The sequence below is a fragment of the Tachypleus tridentatus genome, chromosome 9 (genome assembly GCF_004210375.1).
Source record: "Tachypleus tridentatus isolate NWPU-2018 chromosome 9, ASM421037v1, whole genome shotgun sequence".
NCBI classification, from domain to species: domain Eukaryota; kingdom Metazoa; phylum Arthropoda; class Merostomata; order Xiphosura; family Limulidae; genus Tachypleus; species Tachypleus tridentatus.
In genome coordinates this window covers 68,849,194-68,866,975 of record NC_134833.1, presented here as the reverse complement: position 1 = coordinate 68,866,975, position 17,782 = coordinate 68,849,194, and the positions used below count along the sequence as shown (strand labels likewise).

General features: G+C 33.7%; 1 non-coding gene across 1 annotated transcript; it reads left to right on the top strand.

Moving 5' to 3' along the window:
• The first annotated feature begins 17,023 nt into the window (after positions 1–17,023).
• Positions 17,024–17,095, top strand: TRNAA-CGC (transfer RNA alanine (anticodon CGC)). The gene has a single exon. It is a non-coding gene; the product is annotated as a tRNA-Ala (tRNA).
• Positions 17,096–17,782: the final 687 nt, after the last annotated feature.

Here is a 17,782-nt window from a genome sequence, read left to right as displayed (position 1 = left end):
AATTGTTATGATATTATAATGTAGGTTCTTGAAAGGTACAACAAAAAGTTGTTGAATTAAAAGTGTTAAGATATTTTATTGTATCTTCTTGAAAGGTACAACAGAAAGTTATTGAATTAAAATTGTTACGATATTACATTGTCGGTTCTTGAAAGGAACAACGGAAAGTTGTTGAATTGAAACTGATATGATATTGCATTTAGGTTCTTGAAAGGTACAACAGAAAGTTGTTGAATTAAAATTGTTACGATATTATATTGTAGGTTCATGAAAGGTGCAACAGAAAGTTGTTGAAATAAAATTGTTATTTTATTGCATTGTAGATTCTTGAAAAGTACAACAGAAAGTTGTTGAATTAAAATTGTTACGAAATTACATTGTAGGTTCTTAAAAGGTACAACAGAAAGTTATTGAATTAAAATTACTATGATATCACATTGTAAGTTCTTGAAAGGTACAACAAAAAGTTGTTCAATTGAAAGTGATACGATATTTCATTGTAGGTTCTTGAAAGGTACAACAAAAAGTTGTTGAATTAAAATTGTTACGATATTAAATTGTAGGTTCTTGAAAGGTACAATAGAAAGTTGTTGAATTAAAATTGTGATGATATTGCGTTGTAGGTTCTTGAAAGGTACAGGAAACAGTTCTTGAATTAAAATTGTTACGATATTACATTTTAAGTTCTTGAAAAGTACAACAGAAAGTTGTTGAATTAAAATTGTTACGATATTATATTCTAGGTTCTGGAAAGGTACAACAGAAAGTTGTTGAATTAAAATTGTTATGATATTGCATTGTAGGTTCTTGAAAAGTACAACAGAAAGTTATTGAATTAAAATTGTTACGATATTATATTGTAAGTTCTTGTAAAGTACAACAGAAAGTTGTTGAATTAAAATTGTTATGATATTACATTGTAGGTTCTTGAAAGGTACAACAGAAAGTTGTTGAATTAAAATTGTTACAATATTGTATTGTAGGTTCTTGAAAGGTACAACAAAATGTTGTTGAATTAAAATTGTTACTGATATTGCATTTAGGTTCTTAAAGGTACAACAGAAAGTTGTTGAATTAAAATTGTTATGATATTGCATTGTAGGTTCTTGAAAAGTACAACAGAAAGTTGTTGAATTAAAATTGTTATGATATTGCATTGTAGGTTCTTGAAAGGTACAACAAAAGTTGTTGAATTAAAATTGTTACGATATTTTATTGTAGGTTCTTGGAAGGTACAACAAAAAGTTGTTGAATTAAAATTGTTACGATATTACATTGTAAGTTCTTGAAAAGTACAACAGAAAGTTGTTGAATTAAAATTGTTATGATATTATATTGTAGGTTCTGGAAAGGTACAACAGAAAGTTGTTGAATTAAAATTGTTATAATATTGCATTGTAGATTCTTGAAAAGTACAACAGAAAGTTGTTGAATTAAAATTGTTACGATATTACATTGTAGGTTCTTGGAAGGTAGAACAGAAAGTTATTGAATTAAAATTGTTACGATATTTTATTGTCGGTTCTTGAAAAGTTCAACAGAAAGTTGTTGAATTAAAATTGTTACGATAATGTATTGTAGTTTCTTTAAAGGTACAATAGAAAGTTGTTGAATTATAATTGTTATGATATTGCATTGTAGGTTCTTTAAAAGTACAACAGAAAGTTGTTGAATTAAAATTGTTACGATATTATATTGTAGGTTCTGGAAAGGTAGAACAGAAAGTTGTTGAATTAAAATTGTTATAATATTGTATTATAGATTCATGAAAAGAACATCAGAAAGTTGTTTAATTAATATTGTTACGATATTACATTGTAGGTGCTTGGAAGGTACAACAGAAAGTTATTGAATTAAAATTGTTACGATTATACATTGTCGGTTCTTGAAAAGTTCAACAGAAAGTTGTTGAATTAAAATTGTTACGATATTACATTGTAAGTTCTTGAAAAGTACAACTGAAAGTTGTTGAATTAAAATTGTTACGATATTATATTCTAGGTTCTGGAAAGGTAGAACAGAAAGTTGTTGAATTAAAATTGTTATGATATAATATTGTAAGTTCTTGAAAAGTACAACAGAAATTTGTTGAATTAAAATTGTTATGATATTACATTGTAGCTTTTTAAAAGGTACGATCGAAAGTTGTCGAAATAAAATTGTTATGTTATTGCATTTAGGTTCTTGAAAAGTACAACAGAAAGTGTTTGAATTAAAATTGTGATGATATTATATTTTCGGTATTTGCAAGGTTCAACTGAAAGTTATTGAATTAAAATTGTGATGATATTATATTGTCGGTATTTGCAAGGTACAACAGAAAGTTGTTGAATTAAAATTGTTATGATATTACATTGTAAGTTCTTGATAGGTACAACAAAAAATTGTTGAATTAAAATTGTTAAGATATTTTATTGTATGTTCTTGAAAGGTACAACAGAAAGTTATTGAATTAAAATTGTTACGATATTATATTGTAAGTTCTTGTAAAGTACAACAGAAAGTTGTTGAATTAAAATTGGTATGATATCACATTTGAAGTTCTTGATAGGTATAACAAAATGTTATTCAATTGAAAGTGATACGATATTGCATTGTAGGTTCTTGGAAGATACAACAAAAAGTTGTTGAATTGAAATTGTTACGATATTGTATTGTAGGTTCTTGAAAGGTACAACAAAATGTTGTGGAATTAAAATTGTTACGTTATTGCACTTATGTTCCCTAAAGGTACAACAGAAAGTTCTTCAATTAAAATTGTAATGATATTGTATTGTAGGTTCTTGAAAAGTAGAACAGAAAGTTGTTGAATTAAAATTGTTACGATATTACATTGTAAGTTCTTGAAAAGTACAACACAAAGTTGTTGAATTAAAATTGTTATGATATTGCATTGTAGGTTCTTGAAAAATAGAACAGAATGTTGTTGAATTAAAATTGTTATGATATTACAATGTAGGTTCTTGAAAGGTACAAAAAAAGTTGTTGAATTAAAATTGTTACGATATTTTATTGTAGGTTCTTGAAAGGTACAACAAAAAGTTGTTGAATTAAAATTGTTACGATATTACATTGTAAGTTCTTGAAAAGTACAACAGAAAGTTGTTGAATTAAAATTGTTACGATATTATATTCTAGGTTCTGGAAAGGTAGAACAGAAAGTTGTTAAATTAAAATTGTTATGATATTGCATTGTAGGTTCATGAAAAGTAAAACAGAAAGTTGTTGAATTAAAATTGTTACGATAATATATTGTATGTTCTTGAAAGGTACAATGGAAAGTTTTTGAATTAAAATTGTTATGATATTGCATTGTAGGTTCTTGAAAAGTACAACAGAAAGTTATTGAATTAAAATTGTTACGATATTATATTGTAAGTTCTAGTAAAGTACAACAGAAAGTTGTTTAATTAAAATTGGTATGATATTACATTGTAGCTTCTTGAAAGGTACGACAGAAAGTTGTTGAATTGAAATTGTTACAATATTGTATTGTACGTTCTTAAAAGGTACTACAAAATGTTGTTGAATTAAAATTGTTACTTTATTGCATTTAGGTTCCTAAATGTACAACAGAAAGTTCTTCAATTAAAATTGTTATGATATTGCATTGTAGGTTCTTGAAAAGTACAACAGAAAGTTGTTGAATTAAAATTGTGATGATATTGCATTGTAGGTTCTTGAAAGGTACAACAAAAAGATGTTGAATTAAAATTGTAACGATATTTTATTGTAGGTACTTGGAAGGTACAACAAAAGTTGTTGAATTAAAATTGTTACGATATTACATTGTAAGTTCTTGAAAAGTACAACAGAAAGTTGTTGAATTAAAATTGTTATGATATTATATTGTAGGTTCTGGAAAGGTAGAACAGAAAGTTGTTGAATTAAAATTGTTATAATATTGCATTGTAGATTCATGAAAAGTACATCAGAAAGTTGTTTAATTAATATTGTTACGATATTACATTGTAGGTGCTTGGAAGGTAGAACAGAAAGTTATTGAACTAAAATTGTTACGATATTTTATTGTCGGTTCTTGAAAAGTTCAACAGAAAGTTCTTGAATTATAATTGTTACGATAATGTATTGTAGTTTCTTTAAAGGTACAACAGAAAGTTGTTGAATTATAATTGTTATGATATTGCATTGTAGGTTCTTTAAAAGTACAAGAGAAAGTTGTTGAATTAAAATTGTTACGATATTGTATTGTAGGCTCTTGAAAGGTACAACAGAAAGCTGTTGAATTATTTAGTTACCACGATATATAAAATGCAAGTTTTTGATTTACACTTATTTAGACGAGCTTTCAGTGTGCGTGCTGAAAGTTATTATTTTAATAGTTTTGTCTACAAGTTGTTGCTAGAATTACGAAGAGAAGTGTAAATTACATTTTATTTTAACTTTTCAACTCCTTTTTCTTTAATAATTATGTTAGTGTGAAGCGTAGAAGGAAGTATTTTAAATTATATTCGTTATATTGGTAGGAGCAAAGCTAGTAAATATGTAAAATATAATGGTGTCATTAAATTATTAGATAATTTAATACCTCAAAATCTCTAATACTGAGGTATTACGGTATATGACTAATAAACTGAAAAATTGTACAAATGTTTTGTAAATGAACTTCAGTTATAATTAGCGTACTATCACGATAATAGGGCGATCTGGAATATAAGGCAACTCTTAAGAAACATAGTGTCACAACTTCTTTCTTTTGGGTCGAAAAACCAATACTACAACTGAACAGCCTGCAGGTGGATTAGCTGCAAGAACTAGCGATAACCTTGTGCAAATATCTGGGCACGCATGCGTAAACGGATTGTACATGGACATTAACGAATGCTTCTGGCTAGAGTAGGGAGAAGGAATCTGTGGTCTGTCGGGATTATAAGGCAACTTTGAATATTACGGCTTAATTATTAGTCATAAAACAATTTTATAAACCCCTTTATAATAAGTCCAGTAAATAAATACATTGAAATCGTCAGTACTTGGTGGAATTTCATAATCACGGAGTTGGGGAAAGCCAAAAAAGTTTCACATACATTTCCTTTATTATTGGAATGATTTCGTCTGTAAAGACATCATCAAATAAAGATGTATTTATAAGGAAAACTACCGTAATAATAAGTGCAATTGTTTGACTTATGCAGTTATATTGTCTCCAACTCCATCTCAGACATATGCTGCTGCACTCCATTCCTCTGCCGCAGTAGGAGTGCAGAAGGATCTCTCCATACCTCCAGTAGAATCGTTTGCAAAACATCTTAAGAATCGTATGTCTTCCATAATTAAAAAGGTTGACACATCTACGTCTATTCTCATCTCTGTCCATACCTCTCCTTCCAATGACTACCCAGTTCCACTTCCTTCAGGTTCAAGTCTTTTCTCGGGTCTATCCTCTTCTGCAGCCCCGAGAAGTAAATCAAACATTCGTTCACGCCCTCAGTCATTGGAATCTTTGTCCACAGATAAGTCTTCTCTACTCGACCCAGGACAGAATCCAAGGAGGTAGATAGATCTTTGCTCAATAAAGAAAAAAAGTGTCGCAAACATAAGGTCTTCCCGACACATTCTCCTCACATAAATAACAATGGCCACTCTAATCCAGTGGAACTGCCGAGGTTTCAGATCAAATATAGATGACATTTAGGATTTGATTGATTCTTACCATTACATGTATCTCTCCTTAGAGGAAACGTTTCCTACACCTGCTGATCAAGTTACCCTTCGGTAATTTTCCTTGTAGAGAAACGACAGGTCATGTGATGGAGGAGTGCATGGTTGGGTGGCATTACTCATTGATCAGTATGTGCCCACTCATGGAGGCTGTAGCCATCCGTGTTTCCTTGAGTCATACCATCACTATTTGTTCTCTCAACCTGCCTCCTGAAGAGATCTATAATCATTCAGACCTTGATGCCCTGACTGAGCAGTTACCATCCCCATTTACTGGTGAGGGATTTCTATGGGCATAATTCCCTCTGGGGTGGTGCTATAGAACATATGCTCTCAGATCATAATCTATCTCCCTTCAATATTGGTTCTTATACCTATTTTCGTGCACCTAGTCAGTATTTTATTGCCATAGATCTTCTTATCTGCTTCCTTTTACTTTTCACTTACTTTTCTTATAGAGTCGATAGTAATCCACGGGGCTGTGACAATTTTCCTATCATTTTGAGAGAAACTGGCCGTTGTCGATGCCATCCTTGACGGACGTTGGACCAGCCTAACTGGCCCTCTTTCACTGCTCTCGCAGAACTTGATTCTGCCATCTTGTGTAAGTTATCGATAAATGACTGTATGACAGCAGTAACTGATTGTATTGTCCAGGCAACTGTTCAGTGTATTTCTAAAACCTCGCCACGTTTCCCACCGTATCCTTGTTCTTGGCGGAATTATGCTTGCCACATGAAAAGATAAACTCAAAAACGAGTTTGGGATACCTTTCGTAGGTATCCCACATTTTAAAACTGCATTGAATTTAAGCGAGCCCGTACAAATGTCGGCAGGTCAGACGTCAAAACCAGAAGGAATATTGGATTAAATACACTCCTATCATTTCTTCTACCAGCAGTTCCAAAGTATATGGAAAAATTTCGAATGTTTAGTATCCAGTATACTTCTGCTCTCTTTTGATCTTGTTATCTTATTGTCAGGAAGTTTCTGGTGCCCAGAGTGTCGTCAATACTCTCAGCAGAAGCCTCTTCTCATACACCTAGCACTTCTGCTTCATTCCCCATCTTCTTAGCCATCAAACCACGGGCATAACAATCGCCTCTTTCCTTTTGGGCTGGTCGTCTCTGTGACTGTAATCGACCCCTTACACTGGTGGAACTTAAACTTGCTCTTCATCGGTCTGGCAGTACATGAGTCGGACCTGATAATATTCATTATGATATATTGCAACACCTTTCTCCTACCTCTCTTGCTATTCTTTGGTTGTTTTTAACCGGATTTGGCAAGAAAATGTTTTTCCCGATGCTTGTACTTCCTTTTTGTAAACCTGGGAAGGATCCAAAGATTCCTTTGAACTATTTTCCTATTGTTTTGACGATCTGTCTCTGTGAGATCTTAGAGAGGATGATTAATGCTCATCTTGTTTGGTTCCTCTAATCAAACAACCTCCTCTTGCCCACCCAGTGTGGGTTCTGAAGACAGAGTTCCACCAAAAATCACCTGATTCGACTTCAAACATCAATCACGGAAGCCTTTTTCAACATCTTATTTATGTATTTTTTTACCTTGAGAAAGCTTATAATACAACATGGAGATATGGCACCTTGTGAGACTTCCATTCATATGCATTGCGTGGCAGTTTATCGAGTTTTATAAAATATTTTAATGAACTGGCGATTCCAAGTCTGAGTGGGTTCGACACTTTCCCATTCTTTTCAACAGAAGTTTTGAGTCCCTTAGGGCTGTGTCTTAAGTGTCACACTTTTCATTATAAAGATTAATGTCATCAGTGGACAACTACTCTCTACAATTGCAAACGGTATCTTTGTCGACGAGTTCCACATCTTGCGTCAGTTGTCAAACATGAGGTATATTGAGCAGCAGCTACAGACTGCCCTCAATCACTTACTGAAGTGGATCACAGGAAATGTTTTCAACATTTCTCTCTCCAAAACCATTTGCATGCACTTTTGCCGCAAACGGGGTATTCACTCTGATCCTGAACTCCGTATCGGTGAAGTGTGCTGCCTGTGGTTCCTGAAACAAAGTTCTTGGAGCTTATCTTTGACCATAAACTGATCTTTATACCACACATCAAGCAGCTACGGGTCAAATGCACAAGAGCACTGAACATATTTAGTGTCCTCTCTTCCACCACTTGAGGAACAGATTGATGTTCTATGCTAAAGATACATTGTGCTCTTATTTGACTGAAACTCAACTATGGATCACTGGTCTATGCCTCTGCCAGGATCTCGGACTTAAAGATGCTGGACCCCATTCATCATCAAGGACTTCAGCTCTGTACTGAGACTTTCCGCATTTCCCCAGTTCAGAGCTTATACACAAAGTTTCATGAACCTTCTTTGCATCTCCGCCATTTACAACTGTCTTTACTATATGCTCCGAAACTTTGTTCTTTTCCATAGACTCCACCTGGGGTTGTGTTTTCCTTCCTCGATGGGTCATGCTTTTTCAGAACAGTCAGTCTGCCATTGCTCCTTTTAACCTTCGTATCCAGGCGCAGCTGGATGAATTGGGTATGTCCTTGGATAACATTTCTGTATCCACTTGTCAGCATATCCCACCATAGCTTCTTACAGTCCCCAAATGTGGCCTATCGTTCAGTCATCTGGGAAAAGCAGACATTCCCGATTGGAAATACTGTCTGTTATTTGCTGAACACATTTCGAATCATCCTTCCATTCCTATTTATACAGATGGTTCAAAATCAGGTGACTGTGTGGGCTCTGCCATTGTTTGTAGTGGTTCGGTGGTTGCGTGCACAATCCCCTCTGCAGTTTCTGTGTTCACTGCGGAAATGTACGCCATTTCTCTTGCCCTGGATCACGTAGAAGCTTAGCAGAACTCAAATTGCACTATTTATACTGACTCGCTTAGTTCTCTACTGGTCCTGGAATCACTTCACATTAGTTCTAAACATGTCCTCGTCAATATTCAAAACCAATTGGCCAATTTCTCTTTAACATCTACTTCTATCCAGTTTTTCTGGATGCTGGGCCATATTGGTATTTACGGAAACGAGCTTGCCGATACTGCAGCTAAATCCATCTGCTCTGACACTATCACTGCTGTGCTTGTTCCATACATGGACTATGGTCCTGTATTCAAGGCTCGGCTCCATGCCAGTTGGCAGTCCACTTGGAGTGAGCAACGCGAAAACAAGCTTTTCCAAATAAAACCTTCTGTTAGACTTTGGCCGTCTTGCTTCCGTAAGGATCGGAAAGAGGAAGTTGTTCTAACTATTGATCACAGTTTTTTAACTCATCGTTTTCTTTTACCTGGGACTGATACACAAGTGTGTAGTCTGTGTAATACTCAGGTCATAATAAGCTACATTTTACTGTCTTGCCGTCGTTATGACTTTCAACAACGGCACCACTTTAAACATGTTCTGTCTCAAGGTTTATCCATGATGTTAGACAGTGTTATTGGTGATGGTGACACTGTCCACCTTGGAAATGTTTTTAGTTTTTTATAGTCCATTAATCTTTTTAATACTATTTAAGTTTTTAATTTATACATTAGAACTTTTTTAATGTGATATTCTTTTAGGAATCAAAGTCCAACTAGTTCGACTTGAAATTAGAAAATGGCCGTAACTTCAAATAACTCGGAAACAGAACTGGAAAGACCAACTTCAGGTGACTGATGGTGGTTTTGTACTTAACTGTTTGTCTTTCTGGCGAGTTCAGATAATTACAGTTATGCAACAGAAATTCCTCTACCACTTGTATTACTGTATTTTTTCTCTTAATGCTGTAAACTAGATGTAAACATAGGTTTTATGCTTTTTTTACTTTGTTTTATTTTACTTTAAATTCCTTTTATAAATTTCTTAATTTTACTTTAATTTTTACTGGATGTTTGGCACAGATAGCGTAGCTGCTTTGTGCCATAAAACACCAAATCAACCAACCAACCAACATTTGGGACAAGATGTCTTAAAGTCAAACTCTTGAATTGGAATGCATCTGAAAAGTACATGAAAGTTGGATAAGAACTTCTCAATTGGAAGGTTCTCTTCTGCTAGTCCTGTGTGACTAGCATATCACTGATAAAAGTTCTCAGTCATGCCACTAAAGGGAGGCGTCAAAATAGGTATGTGTAGCTTAAGGAAATAATGTCAACACTATGTCTCATATCTTAAATTATTTGTTTATTTTTTATTATTACTTTTTCACTTTAATGTACTTATCTAGTTTATGCCATTTTTTAAAAAGAGTCAACTATTAATCACAACAAGAACAGCTTGATACACTGTTGACCTAGAAGATATTATTGCACTCAAGAAGTTTACTTTAACAAGCAGAACAATTGTATAACCAGATAGATTCATTCATCCAATAAATGACAAGAGCCAGAAAATCTTTACAAAATTACAGAAACAAGATATGTAGCTAAAAGTAAAAAGGCAATTGTAAAAAGTAAACAACCAAGGTTAAGGTTTGACATTTACTGCTGGTAGTACTTACTCAACGTCAAACTATTAATCTCTAGTTTGACTCTCATAAATATTACAGCTTTTACACATGGAGTCATAACAGGATTTGTTGTTGTTAAGTACAAAGCTGCAGGATGGGCTGTCTATGCTCTGCCCACAATGAGTATCAAACCCTCACTTTTTAGCGTTAAAAGTTCTCAGTCATGCCACTAAAGGGAGGCGTCAAAATAGGTATGTGTAGCTTAAGGAAATAATGTCAACACTATGTCTCATATCTTAAATTATTTGTTTATTTTTTATTATTACTTTTTCACTTTAATGTACTTATCTTGTTTATGCCATTTTTTAAAAAGAGTCCCTATTTCCTATTTTTATAATTTCGTCAGATTTATCTTCATCAAACTCTATAGCTTTAAAATGTTTTATCACATTATTAGATTCTATAAGTCTATCGTACATTACCAGTCTATTGAACCTACACAACTAGGTTGTGTTGACAAATTGTTGTCAGTGAAATCTTGATTACCAACGACAGCACAGATGTTGCACAACCAAAAGATTGTCATTAAAATTAGGGTTGCCAATAAGCACGATTCATTTAAAGAAGAATCCAAAATTTTGGGTCTTCACCGCAATTATAGTGGTACACTAACATAATGCTTTGTTACGGATATCGGTCTATTTAAAAGTTTTCTATATAACTCTTCTAACTGGTGTAGAGATAATTATAAGTTTTTCACATTCCCTAACCACACAATCTGCTCTCACTTTCATGAGCGGATTTCTATCGATACAAAATACCTTAATTTTGGAGCAGTTGACATAAATGTGACGTAATTTCTTCATTTAAAGAGTTAAGCACACACACAAAAATATAAAAATATGCACTAAATTGTATATTTTACTTTCTAATGTATTTCTAACGACAGAGAAAAGAAAAGTACAACACGGACAGTCTTTTGGTAAATGGATGTTGTTTTTTTAACAGCGCACTTGTTAAAAAGTTATTATTACAATATCAGCGAACTTATAAAGCCACTATTTAACTACATTCTTCCGGTACAGCAATCACCAAGTAATTTTTTTTCTCTTCTGTTACAACTGAGGAATACGGTGCATTACGACCACTGACAGTGAAACTGCTAATACATAGTTATTTCATAATCACCACTGAAACATCTTCAAAACAAATATGTAAAAGTTAATTATTTGTCAATATTTCTGGAGCAACAATCAGCCAGTTTTTTGAAGTAAAACTTTTAATATCTTGAATTTTTAATTTGATATAATATGCAGTGGACGAACACCACTCCCCCACTTTTTGATCTGTCCAATAAAAAGACATCAGTATGAGGAAGTTAATTTCAGAGAAACCTCGGCCCGCAATTTTAATTTTAGCAATTACACTTCTCACATGTCTTTCTTATGTCTTAATTATACAAGTTATTACAGAGAGTTACCAAAATTAGACGTGTAGAAAATGAAGCCATTTTAAATAAACATTGACCGCATATTAGATAAAAATAAACACGTCACCGAGTTTCAAGTTTGTTACACACGCGAATAACTTACAGAATCATTTTAAAGCCATGTTAACACCAAAGTGTAAGTGCACATAAATACTTGTTTCTTACACACACGTGAGACATTGCGATACGGAGTTATTTCTCAAAATAAAAAGCTATGCATAAAGACAAAAATTTCTAGTCTATTTTTAACACTAATAATAATTGCTATTCAGAACTAAAAGTAAACACAGTAATAAATATAGATATTGTAATATATTGTTTATACAGTAGACACTAAGTTAATACTGAGTTATAAAAAATATATCTAACTTTCTTTTTTTTACTTAGTATTAACACCTCTTAAAGAGAAATGTTTTATACTTTGATACTTGAAAAACTCCAAATTACGGAGTGTTAGTAAGTAAGATAAAGAGTTTCTGACACTTGGAACACTCCACATTATGACAGTGTTAGAGGGTGAGATCAAGAGGTTTTGAAGTGTACTGTGTGCGTGCTTTGGACTATTTGCGTAAAAACGGTTTATCACATATCTTTGTGGTGTACAAGACTTAGTTAACACCAGATGCTAGAATGTGAAAGGTTGACACATTTATCGTTCTCAACTATGGGACGTTTAACCAAACTTGTGAAATGTCCAAAAGGGAACAATGATGGTTATACCTTCATAAAGCTGATGTAACGTTTGTAGAAATGAATAACAACATCCGCAGAAATGCCAACAATTTCAAATGACTGAGCGTAAAGATTGTAGACAGAGCCCGTACAGATATCGTACAACCACTGGATACAGTTTTGAGTCATCCATGTCTGTGGATCCATCTGTGGCTAAACTGTAAACACTGTTAGTAAGTATCCTTGAAATCATTTACTCATCTTCACAACCCAACATTTGTACAATGGCTGTAGTTTTGGTTCTAGCACAGCCATATTTTTTCTCTATATCAAAGTCCAGGAACATTTTTCTCAATAGATGTCCTGCATGATCGGATACAGCTAGGGGTAAATTATGAGCAATGACGAATTGCGTGAACATCACTTCTGCATTTATAGTTTCATATTCTGAATTCTTGCTCATAAATGTCGTTGTCTGCATCCTTTGTCTTCGCCTCAGCCTTTTGTTGGTGAGATGCCGATTTTGTATGTCTGGAACAATCGCTTATCCCACCATGCGCTACAGAAAAATCGATGTGACAAACTGTACAAAACGCATGACTGTCACTAACTTTTGATGCAGTGACCGGACATTTTGCACTATACTCTTTCCTAAATTTTTCATTCACAGTTTTAGTCCTTCTAGATTTGCCAGAAACAAGACAATCTGGTGAATGAGACCTCTTTTTTTTCCCCTTTGTGAATGACCGCATTGGTGTTTCTTTGCTGCTTAGAAAACGAGAAATACCCATCTACGCGAGCGCTGATTAGCTGACAAGCACTGATGACGTAGCTATGAATTCCCCCACGTACCAAGTATGGAGGAGCACAGCACTCAAACTATTGGTAGACGTCGGAGATACAAATATTTTTTATTATTTCAAGCATAAACATGATTATCGCAAGTAGCCATTTGGACTATTCTTTTATTTATTATCAAAATTTATTTGTATCTCACTAGAAATTTTCTTTTCACGCTTTCAAGCCCTGGGGGAACAATTTATCACTTTATTGTATAGGCCTATATAATATATAATAATTTGGGAGTTGCAACAAGTCGTAATATTTGTCTGTATGAGAGTATAGTCGTAATGTATACACCAAAATCGTAATGGTTGGCATCTCTGCATCCGATGTATTTTGTATTTTTTCAGTATGTATTCAGAAAATTGCCAATTAATTCTAGAGCGTACAGCTCATAACAACGTTTCGCAAACTTTACCACGTTTCATCTGGTGTAGAATATACAAGTCGTAACGTTTTGTAGACTACTATGTTTCTTCTGCTATAGAATATACAAGTCGTAACGTTTCGTAGACTACTATGTTTCTTCTGCTATAGAATATACAAATCGTAATAACGTTTCATAGACATACAATTCATAGCAACGTTGCTAGACTGCTATATTTCATCTGGTTTGAGTTGGTTTGGTTTGTTTTGAATTTCGCACAAAGCTATTCCAGGGCTATCTGTGCTAGCCGTCCCTAATTTAGCAGTGTAAGTCTAGAGGGAAGGCAGCTAGTCATCACCACCCACGCCAACTCAATAGTTGGATTGATCGTCACATTATAACGCCCCCACGGCTGGGAGGGCGAGCATGTTTGGCGCGACGGGGATGTGAACCAGCGACCTTCAGATTACGAGTCGCACGCCTTAACACGCTTGGCCATGCCGGGCCTATTTCATCTGGTATAGAGCATATAAGTCATAGCAGTGTTTCTAGACTACTATATTTCTTCTGGTATACAACATAAAAGACATAGCAACATTTCTGGACTTTACTATATTTTTTCTAGTATAGAACATATACATAAGCTTTACTTCTTGTGATGCTAATTTGAACCTGATTGTAGAATTCTGACGATTGGGACGAGTTCTGCCAGAGCTTCTTGATAAATAATTTAAACCAAAACTAATAAGATCGTTTTATTATAGCCAAGAGTAATAGCAAGATGTTATGTTAGTCCGAAACGAAATTCGCTTACATTTTGACACTTTAAATCCATTTTTAGCCAAACAGAAAACATCGTTTTAATTCGATTATTAACCAAACAGAAAACATCGTTTTAAATCGTTTATTAACCAAATAGAAAACATCATCGTAACCGAAAAAAAAAATGAAATTAACAATAGGAATTCAAAACATTTTAAACAACCACACTTTACATATACAGCATTACTTAAACAACAAATCTGAGTTACGATAAAGAAACGGGCTACATGTGGATAAAATAAAAAAAACTGGATTAGACTAATTTCATGTAAACATGAGTTGAAAGTAAACGTGAATAAAAACAGACTGAATTAGTGTTTGTAAATGAAAACAAATTATTATTTTGGTAGTATTATAAATATATTTATAAATATATTCGTAATATCGAATGATTCTCTTTCGTAACAGTGAGGTACTGACGTGAACGTGAATATAGTTGATGTTTTTAGTTACACAGCAAGCTTATATCTTGAGTGAAATACTGATTACAAGCACATACTTCTAATAATTCAATTGACATCCTTTATACTGAGAAATCTCGAAACTTATTGAGTGTTATTAGATTGCTGTTAAGCTAAACAAACTTGTTGAAAAATACATTAATATCCGAAATGGTAATGCAATTGAACATTAAAAATAGTTCCTAAGTATAGAAGGAAAACATATTTTCAAAGAAGGACTGCTGATTATAAAAGTGTTCCACGTTTCATAAGTCATTCTAACCCCCAGAAAGCTGTAAAAATAATTTAACTTTATGAAGAACAACCTAGCTCCAAAGTGAAGTTCAAGTTTAGAAGGTTAATCTAGCCTCCCCCAAAAAACTGATTATTGTAAAAGTGTAGCAGGACAATTCAAGTACAAATAAAGGCTGGCGGTTTTAAGAGAAGAAAATGTTTACAATCTACACGTGGACAACATTCTCCCGTCTCATTAAATTAAGTATGTGTTATGAATATATTATAAAGAGAAGCGTTTTTCTTACGAAAGTCAGCATACAACTAACACCATGAAAATACATACTATCATAAGTTAGCCAACTTCACTTTTTGTAATTTCTCTCTTCTTGTTTTCGTCTTTCTATGTTGCTAAGCACAAATCTACATCATAAGCTAGTTGTTCAATGCCCTTAACAATGACTGAACCCAGAATTTTAGTCTTATAATCTTTATAGTGTAGCTGTGAATCACAGGAAGACTTGCTGATTTCTCTTAAAATTTTTTGTTTTTTGTTGTTGTTATTGTAGAGACTCGGAAAATCGTTTTGTTATGAATTATGTTTCTGATAATATGTGTTTTAGTACAATTACCAGTAATTTTATAACTTATTTTGAGCCATTAGGATCTTATGGTTTAAAAGGTTTAGTTATCTATGCTAAGCTGCAGTCTGCATATGAATCCAGTGAGAGTTACTGACTATAAATAAAAAAATATAGGTTTGTTTTATCTGTTTCAATTACCATTTTCGTTTTATTTGCTTGGCTGTTTTATTTTAAAGCTTGAACTTATCTGTGCTTTCTTTATTAAAATCATTTATAAAATTTGCAGCGAAAAAACGATCGTAGAGAGAGGATATATAGAAGAAAAATAACATTCACTAATGACAAATAGGATCTTGAAAATAAGATTTTAAATTGAGAAATATCTGTGGCATCCCTACAAAACAGTATGCTGTAAGAATAGGGCATTAAACAAAAACACAAAGTAATTTGAAATGACTTTCGAAATACTCATTGATTAATGTCTAGGCTTATTTTATACTCGCTAAGCAACTATAAATCTAAATAATTAAGGATCTCAGTTCCTGACCTTTAATAGAAACCGCAGATTTATTTATTTCTTTAATCATTTAGAGAAAACAAACGGCTTAACCAAACTCTCTTTTCGTCCAAACGTTTGATCCCTCGAGACATTAGAGAAGTGAACAGTCAGATCATTCTTGCATTTTGTATACTGACATAGTTAATACTGTTTTAGTTTGTCTCTAATCTGGCTTCCACAACTAAGAATAACTATTTACATACATTTACTTTTTCATAAGGTAACATTATTTTATAGCTAGCCAACGTTTAAACTTCTGTTTGTTTGTTAGATTTCGCGCAAAGCTATTCGAGGACTATCTTTCACCAATTTTGAAGCGATAGTTACCACCACCATGTACCAGGTTTAAGATATGTTTGACCGACACATGCAAAAGACGTCTATCATTTTTAAAATGTATATTCACACGCAATTTATCGATACACACATTTTATGTTAATGTTTACAAAAATAGCTTAATAACAACTAAATATGTAATTTTGAAATACAAGGAACTGATGGTAAGAGTCCCGTTTTTGCGTCAACAGGTTTCGAACCACGAACATCGGGAATAACAACATGAACACACTAACCATTACACTACATCCAATTCGAGCATCAGTTTCAGCTGTTGTTTCTGTGTAATAGTGACAGAGACAGAATATGTTATGGTTACAACTTGTTATTGTGCAGCACGATTTCAACTGAAAGGGACATTGTACTGACGTCATTGTTTTTCCCCACTTTTTCACTCCTCTCTGAAGCGAATCAACCGAGTCTGGGTCTAAGGGTCCATTACGAGTGACCCAAAGGTCATGGAAGATATCTAAGAAGGGTATAGCATGTATTCGTGCTCTGAAGGAACTGGTATGCTATGTTGTCTTGTATGAGGAAGTTATCACTAGGGGGTGTAGCTCAGTGGTAGAGCGCTCGCTTCGCATGTGAGAAGTCGCGGGTTCGAACCCCAGCACCTCCAGTATATAAAAAGTACTTTTGCCCGGCATGGCCAAGTGTGTTATGGTGTGCGACTCGTAATTTGAGGGTCGCGGATTCGCATTCCCGTCGCGCTAAACATGCTCGCCCTTTCAGCCGTAGGGGCGTTATAATGTGACGGTCAATCCCATTATTCGTTGGTAAAAGAGTAGCCCAAGAGTTAACAGTGGGAGGTTGATGACTAGCTGCTATTCTTACACTGGTAAATTAGGGATGGGGCTAGCACAGATAGCCCTCGAGTAGCTTTGTGCAAAATTCAAAAACAAACAAACAAGCTGTCACAAATTGGCATGTCCTTACTGAATATTGCTCTTCATTTCGATCTTATTTTTGACATTTTTTATCCGCGTCTTTAACTTGGCATTATAAATATACTCTATAATAACATCTGAAATACTGTATAAAGAAAAAAAAAACGATTTTTGAAGACATTTAAATAGATATACATTTGTCCAATGTGATAGCATACTCTCATTTACCTCATAACAGACAAATATTCTTTCATTGTGTTACGTGTTTAAAAAGAGCTTGAGCAGCACTTTTGTAAAATTAAAATCCATGTGAATTGTCTTGTTCACAGTTCCAAGGAAGGTTCCTACTTTATCTACAATGAACCGCTGTGTTATTGTTTTCCTTTCACTAACAAACTGTTTTACTTTTTTCACTGTCG